The sequence below is a fragment of the Salvelinus alpinus genome, chromosome 17 (genome assembly GCF_045679555.1).
Source record: "Salvelinus alpinus chromosome 17, SLU_Salpinus.1, whole genome shotgun sequence".
Classification (NCBI taxonomy): Eukaryota; Metazoa; Chordata; class Actinopteri; order Salmoniformes; family Salmonidae; genus Salvelinus; species Salvelinus alpinus.
The window spans coordinates 22,083,539-22,099,485 of NC_092102.1; the positions used below are offsets into that span (position 1 = coordinate 22,083,539).

General features: G+C 41.0%; 1 protein-coding gene across 9 annotated transcripts in view; it reads right to left on the reverse strand.

Annotated features, from left to right (window-relative positions):
* Positions 1 to 15,947, reverse strand: part of LOC139542501 (calmodulin-binding transcription activator 1-like) — a 505,455-nt gene that overhangs the window by 482,096 nt on the left and 7,412 nt on the right. The window lies entirely within an intron of this gene.

Sequence of the window (15,947 nt, forward strand, 5' to 3'; positions counted from 1 at the left end):
GGAGACCAAATTTACTGTGAATGTATGGTATTATGGACAAAACTAATAAGTGTTTGAGATGAATATTACAAGGAAGTTAAAATAACATTTTTTGTAAGCAACACACGGCTACGAGAAAATGTATGCATCCATAGCTTTTGCAATTTACATACTAAATGAGCATAGCTCATTCCCAACCAACAGCTTATCATTAGGAGTGGGTTTAAACAGAGAGAGGAGTTACTGTCTGCCAGTCATAATGGCATGACATCCTACAAGCAGGTGGCCTTTCAAAGAATGGAAGCAATGCTACTGTACTGTACAACGCACTAACCTTGGCTACTATGTAAATCAAGTTTTCTGAATAATTATTTGTTAGGAGAGAAATTCACACTGAATAAATAATGTGTTACAAACAAAACTAACATGATCCATTGTAGACAGTGTTATGTTTTATAGGACTACATTTTGGCTATGGGCCTAAAGAATAATTTTCTTTCACAGCTTTACATTCTCCTACTAAAGTCACCCATCAAGACAAATCTGCTGCAAAAATTGCATTGTTTCCTGCTGAATTTTATTATTTTACTGGTGAGTGTGATAATGTGGACTTGCGCCCATCGTGCATTATACTATTTCCAATTACCATTATACACTACATGACTAAAAGTATGTGGACACTTACTCGTCGAACATCTCATTCCAAAATCATGGGCATTAATATGGAGTTGGTCCCTCTTTTGCTGCTATAACAGCCTCCACTCTTCTGGGAAGGCTTTCACTAGATGTTGGAATATTGCTGTGGGTACTTGCTTCCATTCAGCCACAGGAGCATTATTGAGGTCGGGCACTGATGTTGGGCAATTAGGCCTGGCTCGCAGTCAGTGTTCCAATTCAACCCAAAGGTGTTTGATGGGGTTGAGGTCAGAGCTCTGTGCAGGGGGCCCTGTCATGCTGAAACAGCAAAAGGCCTTTCCCAAACTGTTGCCACAAAGTTGGAAGCACAGAATTGTCTAGAATGTCATTGTATGCTGTAGCATTAAGATTCCCCTTCACTGGAACTAAGGGGCCTAGCCCGAACCATGAGAAACAGCCCCAGACCATTATTCCTCCTCCACCAAACTTTCTCTTGGCATCCGCCAAACCCAGATTCGTCAGTCGGACTGCCAGGTGGTGAAGCGTGAGTCATCACTCCAAAGAACGCATTTCCACTGCTCCTGAGTCCAATGCTGGCGAGCTTTACACCACTCCAGCTGAAGCTTGGCATTGCTCATGGTGATCTTAGGCTTGTGTGCGGCTGCTCAGCCATGGAAACCATTTTTCATGAAGCTCCCGACGAACAGTTCTTGTGCTGACGTTACTTTCAAAGGCAGTTTAGGACTCGGTAGTGAGTGATCAAACTGAGGACAGAGAATTTTTACACACTACTTACTCGGCAGTCCTGTTCTGTGAGCTTGTGTGGCTGAGCTGTTGTTGCTCCTAGACGTTTCCACTTCACAATAACAGCACTTACAGTTGACCGCGGCAACTCTTATCAGGGCAGAAATTTGACAAACTGACTTGTTGGAAAGGTGGCATCCTATGATGGTGCCACGTTGAAAGTCACTGAGCTCTTCAGTAAGGCCATTCTACTGCCAATGTTTGTCTATGGAGATTGCATGGCTGCGTGCTTTTTCTCTCTCGATTTTATACACCTGTCAGCAACGGGTGTGGCTGAAATAGACAAATCCACTAATTTTAAGTTTTATTTTATTTTATATAGTGTATTTGTGTATTTGTTTGTAAAAGAAATGTGAAAGAATGTTTATTTATTTATCTAATTTTAAGGTGTCTTTTTAGTAGAAGGATAATAATAGACCCTTATAATAGAACCTTTCTGATCTGGTATTAATTAAAGCAACCGCACTTGCTTTTGAGAGCGTTTCAGTGAGGTTATACCAGGGGTATATTACCAGGAGTATAGCATCTTTCTTTGATTGTTATCCTCCGACTAAAGTCACTGGTGACCCATCATGGCACATCTGCTCAAAACATTGCATTCTTTCCTGCTAATGTATTTTACAGGGCTATTAATGGATATCAATTCTGGTGAGCCCATGCACAGAGAGCCCATGGCAAATACTTCTGATTTTAAGTACAGAACCTCCATTCCAGTCGTGCGCTAGGCCTATGTCAAGAGACCTATTGAAAGGGAACAGAATGTATAGGTCTAGTAAGCCCTAGCTTGTAGAATCCCATCATTCATTCACATGGTACAAACAAACTGCTGTTCCAGCCACCTGATCAGGGAGGGAGAGAAACATCAGAGCCATGTTTAGTGTTGCTCCCACAGGGAGCAGGTAGTAGAGATGGATTCTTTAGCTGTTTGCTGCATCCAGCTGTACCTAGTAATTCTGCGTGTGTAAACTATTTTTATATGAGCTGAGCTGAACAGGTATCTGTAATCATTCGCTTCGCCCAATTAACAAGCCCATGCAGCATCTGCTTATAGGTACCACCAAAGTGGTGTTATTGTTGTCATCAGAGGCAAACAGGATAGAGCTAAATGATCAGAGATGTACCAGGGTCATGGCTAGAAAGGATCCAGATTTTGTCAAATTAAAGTCAGATTTGACTTTTTGTAGCAGGTTAGGAGAACTTACGCAGCAGGTTAGGATAATTAACATAGCAGTTCAGAAGAATTAGGTTAAGGTTAGGAAAAGGGTTAGGGTTAGGGTTAGGGTTAGCTTAAATGCAAAATAAATCTACTTTTGACTTTAATTTGACAAAAGCTGGATCCCTTCTAGCCATGACCATGCACCAGGGAGGGAAATGAGAGGGAAAACAGGACATGGGCAAATTAGGAACAACAAGGAAATGGGCAATAAGGTAAAAATCACACATGAACATCTAACAAAACAAAAAGAGAAGTACATAACGAAAAGGGCAAAACATGTAAAAGATTGCCTTATTAAATGCTTTGCTTTTTAAGACTAGACCAATTATCTATTGTTGGACTAATTATATTTTCTAACTTTTTTCTAACTGTGGATTAGCTTTCAGCATACATTGCATACGCTGCCTGCAGAATGTTCATATGTTGTTTGCTTTCCAATGAGAAGCCATGTGAGACCACTGTCCACTGAGTCCAGGCTCCAGCATTAAAGGTGATGTTTCAAGGCAGAGCGAACCACACTCAGATATTAACCAGTTGTGTCCAAGGCGAGCCTTGGCCATCTCTCACCTTCCTCCCTACAGTACACACAGAGCTCGTATAATACATTCCTCAGCAGAGCAGCAGCAGGCCCACTAACCTAGCCAGCCTATCCCTCACACCCTCAGACGACATCATCGAGGGGAGATATCATCATCAGTCCCATTCATTATTATTTTATTAACTGTTTGTACAATTTGGTTATTAGGATGTAGCATATAATATGCATGCAACTTAAGTAAAAAAGGTATTGGGTAAAGTTTAAAAAGCTCAGAGTAGAGCAAATCTTGTGTTTCAGATATGGCATCCACGTTCCAGATTTGTTCACTGTCTACCTCTTGAGCACCGTAGGAGGGCCATGTTCTCCGCTTCTCACACTGTCAAGCTCATGTCCTGTTATTAGGCTCAGACTGGCTCTCTGTTTAGAGAACACAGAACGAACCACAGAACCTGTTTTAAAATGCTAAACTGAAGCATATTTTCTCCCATTTATTAAGCCCACATTGTCAATTTGTTGCCATGTTATTTCAGCGATCCTCTGATTTTCTCCACTGGGCTTTTCCGCAGCTGTGGAGGAGGAGAAGGGGTTCCTTTGAAAGCTTTAGTTCAAACAGAGTTTTGCTCACTAATAAAAGGTTTGTCAACTGTGCCGGTGAGACGAAAAGGAATCCACATACAGTGGGGAGAACAAGTATTTGATACACTGCCGATTTTGAAGGTTTTCCTACTTACAAAGCATGTAGAGGTCTGTAATTTTTATCATAGGTACACTTCAACTGTGAGAGACGGAATCTAAAACAAAAATCCAAAAAATCACATTGTATGATTTTTAAGTAATTAATTTGCATTTTATTGCATGACATAAGTATTTGATCACCTACCAACCAGTAAGAATTCCGGCTCTCACAGACCTGTTAGTTTTTCTTTAAGAAGCCCTCCTGTTCTCCACTCATTACCTGTATTAACTGCACCTGTTTGAACTTGTTACCTGTATAAAAGACACCTGTACACACACTCAATCAAACAGACTCCAATCTCTCCACAATGGCCAAGACCAGAGAGCTGTGTAAGGACATCAGGGATAAAATTGTAGACCTGCACAAGGCTGGGATGGGCTACAGGACAATAGGCAAGCAGCTTGGTGAGAAGGCAACAACTGTTGGCGCAATTATTAGAAAATGGAAGAAGTTGAAGATGACGGTCAACCACCCTCGGTCTGGGGCTCCATGCAAGATCTCACCTCGTGGGGCATCAATGATCATGAGAAAGGTGAGGGATCAGCCCATAACTACACGGCAGGACCTGGTCAATGACCTGAAGAGAGCTGGGACCACAGTCTCAAAGAAAACCATTAGTAACACACTACACCGTCATGGATTGAAATCCTGCAGCGCATGCAAGGTCCCCCTGCTCAAGCCAGCGCATTTCCAGGCCCGTCTGAAGTTTGCCAATGACCATCTGGATGATCCAGAGGAGGAATGGGAGAAGGTCATGTGGTCTGATGAGACAAAAATAGAGCTTTTTGGTCTAAACTCCACTCGCCGTGTTTGGAGGAAGAAGAAGGTTGAGTACAACCCCAAGAACACCCTCCCAACCGTGAAGCATGGAGGTGGAAACATCATTCTTTGGGGATGCTTTTCTGCAAAGGGGACAGGACGACTGCACCATATTGAGGGGAGGATGGATGGGGCCATGTATCGCGAGATCTTGGCCAAAAACCTCCCTCCCTCAGTAAGAGCATTGAAGATGGGTCGTGGCTGGATCTTCCAGCATGACAACGACCCGAAACACACAGCCAGGGCAACTAAGGAGTGGCTCCGTAAGAAGCATCTCAAGGTCCTGGAGTGGCCTAGCCAGTCTCCAGACCTGAACCCAATAGAAAATCTTTGGAGGGAGCTGAAAGTCCGTATTGCCCAGCGACAGCCCCGAAACCTGAAGGATCTGGAGAAGGTCTGTATGGAGGAGTGGGCCAAAATCCCTGCTGCAGTGTGTGCAAACCTGGTCAATAACTACAGGAAACGTATGATCTTTGTAATTGCAAACAAAGGTTTCTGTACCAAATATTAAGTTCTGCTTTTCTGATGTATCAAATACTTATGTCATGCAATAAAATGCAAATGAATTACTTAAAAATCATACAATGTGATTTTCTGGATTTTTGTTTTAGATTCCGTCTCTCACAGTTGAAGTGTACCTATGATAAAAATTACAGACCTCTACATGCTTTGTAAGTTGGAAAACCTGCAAAATCGGCAGTGTATCAAATACTTGTTCTCCCCACTGTATATATAGTAGGTGTGATAGATAGAGCCCCAAACGGCTTCCACATGGGAATAGGTTGGATGCCAGACTAGCAAAATAAGCCTTTGACAAACATCTGAAAGTCAGTGATTAATCTACATCTGAACCACAAATTACCAGAGACAAATTGCCTCTGAGAATGTTTATGCAGAAATGGAACATCTGCCAAAATAGAGATGTTGTTAAAAAAAAACACTTGTTGCTTAAAATAAATAAAATAGGGGGCGATAATTGAGTAAAAGGAAATATTCCTCACACAACAAACTATGTGACTGTTCTTTTCCAAATGAATAATTTTTAACTATATGACTGTTTTAAAAACTGTCTTCTAGGCCTAACCACCTTGTAAAATGTGTATTTCTTATTTCTCATCTACTTTAAGGATAAATGAAATCTGAGACTGGAATTAGATGTTTATCAGATAGGCCAAGATGTTCATTAGATGAAATTATATTGAAATAGTGGTCTCCCTCTCCGTCTGAACATCGAAAGGGACATCCTGGGAAATCTGGAATTTATCTGCTAATGAAATGAATCAGACTAGCTAGATGAAGGCTTTGCATTTTGATATACCATTCTGCATGCTAATCAATGTGCTGGTAATACAATAGCCTAGGCCTATGGGCAATTCCACACCAGGACAGACCAAAAATATTTCAGGTATCTCAGATTGTTCTGGCAATGCTCACATTAATGTAACTGCTTTTTAATAAGCTTAATAGCTTCCGGGTTTGCTGGGATAAGGACCAGAGCTACGGCAATCGGGCTGGCTTTGTAGTGCCTGTCCCGAATGGCTCGTTCATGTGAATGGGCACCATGTCAGTAGTGATGGGATTTTGTAAATGTGTTATATTGTTATATTGTATCATGAGAAAAGGATTGCAAAGGTGCAATGCATATAATTCATGATGTTGAGCTGAGTGGAAAATGTAGGCTTTGATGATGGTCATTTTTTAATGAATATGTGTTTGGTATGTTCTGATGGGAGGGGCTTCCCACACAAAAGAAGCCTCTCTTTCAGTTAAGCCTCTCTTTCAGTTCAAAGGGGCGACCATTTTGGATTGAGCTGTTGATGGGGCAGCATTGTTTTAAGCTGTCAGGATGTATAATTTTGGTGGCAGTACTGTTGTTTTTCTTTCGGATTCACTATGTAAATAAACACCCTTGCACAGAAGTACCTTTGCGGCTCCGCCATCTTTTTATTTGATAGAGGTTAGGTTTTTCAGTTTAGCCTTCTGGTCTACTCTACGCGGCATAAGCTTATTAAAGAGCAGTGATACTATTAAGAGCAGTGTGAGGGTTCATTCTATTTTCTCATCTTATTCAACTGTTACCATGCACCTGCAAAAAAGATAGCTCAGATGTGCGAGTGCCTTTTGAATTTTGAATGCTCACATTAACAAAAAAATCGCAGTGAAAATCTGACGTTCAATGCCAAAATGACAAGCACTATTGTGGTTGTCTATATCAGTGGTTCCCAAACTGTGGGTCGTGGGGTCGGCAGACTTTCAACTTACTTTTGAAAGTTGTAATAGTAGAATGGACAAGGTGTCATTTCTAAATTGGGTAGTGCATCATCAGTTCCTCTTGTCATGTTAGTCATTGCAGACCTTAGAGAGCTATTAATAACTTGTCAGAAATGTCCAGAACAACAAGCCCATGTCAGCTAATGTTTTTTGTTGTTGCTGTAAACCTGAACTGTTTGTGTCATGAACAGAGCTTGTGCCCATGGAAATAGACGTGGTGAGTGCGGGCCCGTGTAGGGGGGGGCGTGGGATGATCTACAATGCTGGAAGGGAGCCCTGAGTTAAAAAGTTTGGTAACCCCTGGTCTATAGTGTGGTTTCTAGCGTTTTTGGGGGGCTTCATAGCGCCTATGTGGCATGTTGATAATTTTTTCTTCATATGAATTTGTCTCTAGCGTTTGAACGGTTTAAGCTACAAAATATTATGACCATATTCCTGAAAGCTACGACTCTCAGGAACATGGATGTCTTTTTTCCTCTCTGATGCTAACAAGGACTTGTTAGAAGGGAGTGTGATAAAAAAAACACATTAAAAGCATACTTTCTTCAGACTGGAATGTGGCATTACCTGATTTGACATATCTTTGTGTTATTTATTGAGCTGCTTAGTTTTCAGATGAATTTAAAATGACCTAATTACTTTTAAGAGGCAGGTAGCCTAGTGGTCAATGTGTTGGGCCAATAACGGAAAGGTTGCTGGATCGAATCCCTGAGCTGACAAGGTAAAAATCTGTTGTTCTGCCCCTGAACAAGGCAGTTAACCCACTGTTCCCCGGTAGGCCGTCATTGTAAATAAGAATTTGTTCTTAACTGACTTGCCTAGTTAAATAAAGGTTCCATTTTTTTAATTGTTATAATTTAATAGTTTTCAAAAATGGTGAGCGAGCGTTGTGCCTTTTCCTTTTCAATGATTATATAAAATGTTGGTTGCACCTCGACGTTGGTTGAACACCCTTCACTTTTTTCCTAATTACTTTAATTTGTAAGTCGCTCTGGATAAGAGCGTCTGCTAAATGACTTAAATGTAAATGTAATGAATATTTAATTTAAAGAATGTTTTTTATTGGTGTGTGTGCGTTGCTTTTTTATACAGTTCTTTTGAATAATAATCGGCCCCCTTGCAATGAACCTTTTTTAAATCTGAACCCTGTAGGAATATAGTTGAATAGCCCTGCTATAAGGAGTGTAATGACACCAAGATGATACAGCAGACATGTAACGCCTTTTAAAAAAGGCCTAAAATGGCCACTTTCATCATGATTTTCTCAAAACCGGTTTGTGATACAAAGATAAAAAGCATGTCAAACATACATCCTCCCAATTAAGTATCGATGTGAAAATTAACAGAACAATTTGAGATACCGGGCTATCCTGGCTTAGAAACGCCTGTATCTCTTAAAGGCACAGTCTAATGCTGCACCATTGGGTAGGCAGACTTCTATAGGCCTAATCAAGTCCCTTATAGCAAACATGGTCAACACATTTTTAAGGCTATGATGTAAGATATATCAGAAGACATGGCTGATAACAGAAAGAGCTCACAAATTGGAAGGAACAACAATGGAAAATTGAACTAAAAGAATCTGAGATCTAAGATGACCCCCGATGACTTTCTAAGCCAAACTGATGAGTAAGGCCTTTATCTGTCGATGTATACCTGCCAGTCTGTATCGACTGACGATTTTAGTCGCTAATACTCTCAGATTAAGGAATGCTCATCTACCAACAAATAAGCCTACAGAGTTAATTGTGTGTAAGATTACATCAATAGACTAGCCCTCAATAGACACCTATCGGGAATATTATGAAATATATTTGTTTCCACCACCCTACAGAATTGCATCATTATGAGAAACAACCACGATCCTGTTTTGCAAATCAAATCAATGTTTGTTTGATTTTATGCAGGTATGATTATTATAGCCCACAAAATAAACTATCCCATCTGGCTAACAACAAGCAATTGGTTGTAAAACACAAGTGCAACACAGGCTAAAACAAGAGCTTGTTATATCAGAACCCAGCTAGCACATTTGGTTCTTTGGAAGTTGTTGGAACGTATGTTTTTGGTTTCCCATTGGCACTTGGAACGTTCTGAGAAAGGAAGTTCTGGGAACATACATTTTTAGGTTGCAGAGAGGTTCTGAGAACGTTTTACTATGGTTCCCTGAAAGTTTTCCTGGGAGGTTTTAATAACGTTCTGAGAATGGAAATTCTAGGTTATTTTATGGTAATTAAATAACGTTCTGAGATCATGTTTATATAAAACTTTGAATAACACTGCTAGCTTAGTTTGGGTTAACTGTTTTGAACTCCAAGCATGTGATATTTCATTAATCATGCAATCACATTAACCTTTTTATTGTGGCACGGCGTCAATGAGATTCAAACCTACAGTGGGGAGAACAAGTATTTGATACACTGCCGATTTTGCCGATTTTCCTACTTACAAAGCATGTAGAGGTCTGTAATTTTTATCATAGGTACACTTCAACTGTGAGAGACGGAATCTAAAACAAAAATCCCGAAAATCACATTGTATGATTTTTAAGTAATTAATTAGCATTTTATTGCATGACATAAGTATTTGATACATCAGAAAAGCAGAACTTAATATTTGGTACAGAATCCTTTGTTTGCAATTACAGAGATCATACGTTTCCTGTAGTTCTTGACCAGGTTTGCACACACTGCAGCAGGGATTTTGGCCCACTCCTCCATACAGACCTTCTCCAGATCCTTCAGGTTTCAGGGCTGTCGCTGGGCAATACGGACTTTCAGCTCCCTCCAAAGATTTTCTATTGGGTTCAGGTCTGGAGACTGGCTAGGCCACTCCAGGACCTTGAGATACTTCTTACGGAGCCACTCCTTAGTTGCCCTGGCTGTGTGTTTCGGGTCGTTGTCATGCTGGAAGACCCAGCCACGACCCATCATCAATGCTCTTACTGAGGGAAGGAGGTTGTTGGCTAAGATCTCGCAATACATGGCCCCATCCATCCTCCCCTCAATACGGTGCAGTCGTCCTGTCCCCTTTGCAGAAAAGCATCCCCAAAGAATGATGTTTCCACCTCCATGCTTCACGGTTGGGATGGTGTTCTTGGGGTTGTACTCATCCTTCTTCTTCCTCCAAACACGGCGAGTGGAGTTTAGACCAAAAAGCTCTATTTTTGAATCATCAGACCACATGACCTTCTCCCATTCCTCCTCTGGATCATCCAGATGGTCATTGGCAAACTTCAGACGGGCCTGGACATGCGCCTGCTTGAGCAGGGGGACCTTGTGTGCGCTGCAGGATTTTAATCCATGACGGCGTAGTGTGTTACTAATGGTTTTCTTTGAGACTGTGGTCCCAGCTCTCTTCAGGTCATTGACCAGGTCCTGCCGTGTAGTTCTGGGCTGATCCCTCACCTTCCTCATGATCATTGATGCCCCACGAGGTGAGATCTTGCATGGAGCCCCAGACCGAGGGTGATTGACCATCATCTTGAACTTCTTCTATTTTCTTCTATTTTCTAATAATTGCGCCAACAGTTGTTGCCTTCTCACCAAGCTGCTTGCCTATTGTCCTGTAGCCCATCCCAGCCTTGTGCAGGTCTACAATTTTATCCCTGATGTCCTTACACAGCTCTCTGGTCTTGGCCATTGTGGAGAGGTTGGAGTCTGTTTGATTGAGTGTGTGGACAGGTGTCTTTTATACAGGTAACGAGTTCAAACAGGTGCAGTTAATACAGGTAATGAGTGGAGAACAGGAGGGCTTCTTAAAGAAAAACTAACAGGTCTGTGAGAGCCGGAATTCTTACTGGTTGGTAGGTGATCAAATACTTATGTCATGCAATAAAATGCAAATGAATTACTTAAAAATCATACAATGTGATTTTCTGGATTTTTGTTTTAGATTCCGTCTCTCACAGTTGAAGTGTACCTATGATAAAAATTACAGACCTCTACATGCTTTGTAAGTAGGAAAACCTGCAAAATCGGCAGTGTATCAAATACTTGTTCTCCCCACTGTATAATATTCTGTTCGCTATCCATTGAATTAGTCCATTGCGCCACCAGGATGGAGCTAGCATGTCATGTTTTTTTGAACTCATACAAAGCTGTTTATTTTAGTCTATTCAAACAAACCTAATTTCAAAGGAAAACAAGCACTCATAAAGATCACGTGTGGCCAATTAGTGGGCGCGGTCAACACACCTGAACACACTTAACAAGATAGAGGAGAGAGAGTTTGTTGATGCTAATAAAGGAACGTACAGGTTTTTAAATAACATTCTTAGAACGTTCTCTGAATGTTACTAAAAGTTTCTTGTGTTTTTTCTTGAAAGTTTTCGTAATGTTCTCTGAACAATTTGAGAACATGACTTTAAATAGAACCATGAGGAAACCTGTAGGAAACGTTATCCTGAAGTACTGAAATTCCCACAGAAGGTTGTTTCTTAACATTCTCTGAACTATTTGAGAACTTTCCCAATGTCAAACCAGTTGGAGAGCGTTCCTAGAACATTACCAAAATGTAAATTAAATGTAACCATGTTTGAACTTTAAGGAAACGTTTTGTTAAGTAATGAAATGAAAGTTATTTTGTCAAGTTACTTAAATGTGCTGACAAAGTTCCAAAGTCAAGCAACTATCCTGCACCATTACCATAGGTCAACCACGCTCTCGCGAAGCACTAAGAAACATATGGTTCTCAGAACGTTATGTGCTAGCTGGGAAGGTGCTGAGTTGAGCTGGGCTGAGTTGAGCTGGGCTGAGCAGGGCTGGGCTGGTGGGCAGCCAATTATTGCCCTGGTGATGATAAAGGAGCTGTCTAAGTGAAAGTTTGCCTAGGGCCTAGCCACCTACAGTACCACCCGACTACTCAGGTGATTTGGGCTCCTTCAAAAGCCAGTAAGGGGCCTATAAAATCTGCTGTTCTATGCCTACTACAGGGCCTGTTTTTGATGAGCACACTGTCAAGCCTATTTCTATTCCTTGGTAGTAGGGACTTGGGAGAGGATAAAGCATGCCTTTTCATGAGTCAGAACACCCTCAATCAAATAGACCCCAACAATATATATTCCTCTGTGCTGATCTTTGGATTATCACTGATCCTGCCTGTGAAGCAGCAAACAGTTGGGGGAATTTAAGGGTATCTGTCATGCTAGCTTGTTCTGGCCCCACCCTGGAGATGAGAGCGTGGGTCATGAGGCTGGAAAGGCTGACAAAAACAAATCTTTAATCAATACCCTGGCCCTCAACACAAAACCCTCCCTCCTCCGTCTCTGGCTCAGTGCGCTCCGAGAGTGACAGTTTTTCATTTTAATCTGTGCCTAGTGCTGCCCATATTGTGGGGAAATGGTGAGCTAATATTATGGTACCTTGGCTCATTCAGTAAACCATTGTTGGCTGTGCATAGTGTCTAGGCTATTTAGTGAAGCACTTGTGAAGATCTAAGATCTTTCTTAAGAACTACAGATGTAGGATCTTAATTTGAGCCAGTTTGCCAAAGCAGGGAGATAATCCTGCAGCAACAGGACATGTGAATTATTTTGTGGATTATAAAAAATTGATTTTTTTTTTGGAGTTAATACCTTTTTCGTAAGAAAAAAACATGTCTGAAATGTCAAAGTGGAAATTACAAACAGAAGCTTTTTAAACCTCAAATAAACTACAAGTTGCCAGTGGTGTAAAGTACTTTAAAGTGCTACTTTAAAAAACATTTATTTCACCTTTATTTAACCAGGTACGCCAGTGGAGAACAAGTTCTTATTTACTTTCTGCGAACTGGCCAAGGTAAAGCAAAGCAGTGTGACAAAAACAACAACACAGAGTGCCACATAAACAAACGTACAGTCAATAACACAATAGAAAAATGTATGTGCAGTGTGTGCAAATGTAGAAGAGTAGGGAGGTAAGGCAATAAATAGGCCATAGAGGCGAAATAATTTAGCATTAACACTGAAGTGATACAGTGGGGAGAACAAGTATTTGATACACCGCCGATTTTGCAGGTTTTCCTACTTACAAAGCATGTAGAGGTCTGTCATTTTTATCATAGGTACACTTCAACTGTGAGAGACAGAATCTAAAACAAAAATCCAGAAAATCACATTGTATAATTTTTAAGTATTTAATTTGCATTTTATTGCATGACATAAGTATTTGATACATCAGAAAAGCAGAACTTAATATTTGGTACAGAAACCTTTGTTTGCAATTACAGAGATCATACGTTTCCTGTAGTTCTTGACCAGGTTTGCACACACTGCAGCAGGGATTTTGGCCCACTCCTCCATACAGACCTTCTCCAGATCCTTCAGGTTTCGGGGCTGTCGCTGGGCAATATGGACTTTCAGCTCCCTCCAAAGATTTTCTATTGGGTTCAGGTCTGGAGACTGTCTAGGCCACTCCAGGACCTTGAAATGCTTCTTACGGAGCCACTCCTTAGTTGCCCTGGCTGTGTGTTTCGGGTCGTTGTCATGCTGGAAGACCCAGCCACGACCCATCTTCAATGCTCTTACTGAGGGAAGGAGGTTGTTGGCCAAGATCTCGCGATACATGGCCAAATCCATCCTTCCCTCAATACAGTGCAGTCGTCCTGTCCCCTTTGCAGAAAAGCATCCCCAAAGAATGATGTTTCCACCTCCATGCTTCACGGTTGGGATGGTGTTCTTGGGGTTGTACTCATCCTTCTTCTTCCTCCAAACACGGCGAGTGGAGTTTAGACCAAAAAGCTCTATTTTTGTCTCATCAGACCACATGACCTTCTCCCATTCCTCCTCTGGATCATCCAGATGGTCATTGGCAAACTTCAGACGGGCCTGGACATGCACTGGCTTGAGCAGGGGGACCTTGCGTGCACTGCAGGATTTTAATCCATGACGGCGTGGTGTGTTACTAATGGTTTTCTTTGAGATTGTGGTCCCAGCTCTCTTCAGGTCATTGACCAGGTCCTGCCGTGTAGTTCTGGGCTGATCCCTCACCTTCTTCATGATCATTGATGCCCCACGAGGTGAGATCTTGCATGGAGCCCCAGACCGAGGGTGATTGACCGTCATCTTGAACGTCTTCCATTTTCTAATAATTGCGCCAACAGTTGTTGCCTTCTCACCAAGCTGTTTTTCTATTGTCCTGTAGCCCATCCCAGCCTTGTGCAGGTCTACAATTTTATCCCTGATGTCCTTACACAGCTCTCTGGTCTTGGCCATTGTGGAGAGGTTGGCGTCTGTTTGATTGAGTGTGTGGACAGGTGTCTTTTATACAGGTAACGAGTTCAAACAGGTGGAGTTAATACAGGTAATGAGTGGAGAACAGGAGGGCTTCTCAAAGAAAAACTAACAGGTCTGTGAGAGCCGGAATTCTTACTGGTTGGTAGGTGATCAAATACTTATGTCATGCAATAAAATGCAAATTAATTACTTAAAAATCATACAATGTGATTTTCTGGATTTTTGTTTTAGATTCCATCTCTCACAGTTGAAGTGTACCTATGATAAAAAGTACAGACCTCTACATGCTTTGTAAGTAGGAAAACCTGCAAAATTGACAGTGTATCAAATACTTGTTCTCCCCACTGTATATGTGCAGATGATGATGTGCAAGTAGAGATACTGGGGTGCAAAAGACCAAGAGGATAAATAACAATATGGGGATGAGGTAGTTGGGTGTGCTATTTACAGATTGGCTGTGTACAGGTACAGGTACTTAAGTAGTTTTTTGAGTATCTGTACTTTACTATTTATATTTTTGACAACTTTTACTTCACTACATTCCTTAAGAAAATGATATATTTTTAAAAAACAAATACTTTTAAGACTTTTACTCAAGTAGTATTGTACTGGGTGACTTTCACTTTTACTTGAGTCATTTTCTATTAAGGTATCTTATTTTTACTCAAGTATGACAATTGAGTACTTTTTCCACCACTGCAAGTTGCATTGCAGGAAATTTCTACTGCAAAAGGTCCTACATGTGTAAGCTAAATCCAAAATACTTCACAACTGCACAGTATTCAATATGCAATATATAGTCTAGCTATGTCTTTAGTGACAAATGAACAACACTAGGCTATATCACAAACATGAATACACAGTATATAACAGAAACATAACTCCAATCAGATAAACAAACAAAATGTTAAACAACAGTAAATAACAATATTAAAGGCATGAAACATCCATACACGAAAGGAAGTCAAGCACACAGCCATGCAGCAAACATATTTTCTATTACATGCAATTCAGCCATGCATTTTTCATTAGGCATACTCAATAGGCCCATTCAAGCATATGAAACACATGACACAGCAAAGACATCACAAGACATGCTAAAACAACATAGAACAAATCAAACAGACTGGTATACAATTAGAGAGTCTGGAGCATTTACAGGGTAATAATTACCAGATCCAAATAAATTAGAACCAGACATGGGGATCAAATAAGTGAATAGCCTAACGAGTTTTCTGTCTACAGACAGATACAACCCTCAAGTGCCTCAATCCTTGTGGAGGAAAACACTGCTAACCTCATCCTCAAGGCCCACTAAAGACCCAGTCCATCCACAAACACTGTCCCCCTCTCCAGTGGCTGGTCCACACTGAAAACATTATTAGAATAATAGGAATAAAAACACTGATTGAAGCGAAACCAGAGCTAGAAGGCATTGATTGGTCAGCCAAGATGCAGTGCTGGGCTAATAACATGCTGTCAATCAAATGCAATCAATCTGGGTGAGCTGTTGTAAGACATGTGGGAGGAGGGAGGGTAGGTAGAGGGGAGTTAACCTCTTTTGCTGAGTTGTTGCCATTACCCAACCAAACAACCACTTCTGATGACAAATAAAGCATTTGAGTTCCATCTCTAAAATGAGCTAATCATACACTCAGCATATTATTTGCATCAAAAACCTCATTCTTAATTTCCATCTTGACTTCCATGTTGCATCGGTCATAACTAGCCTTTA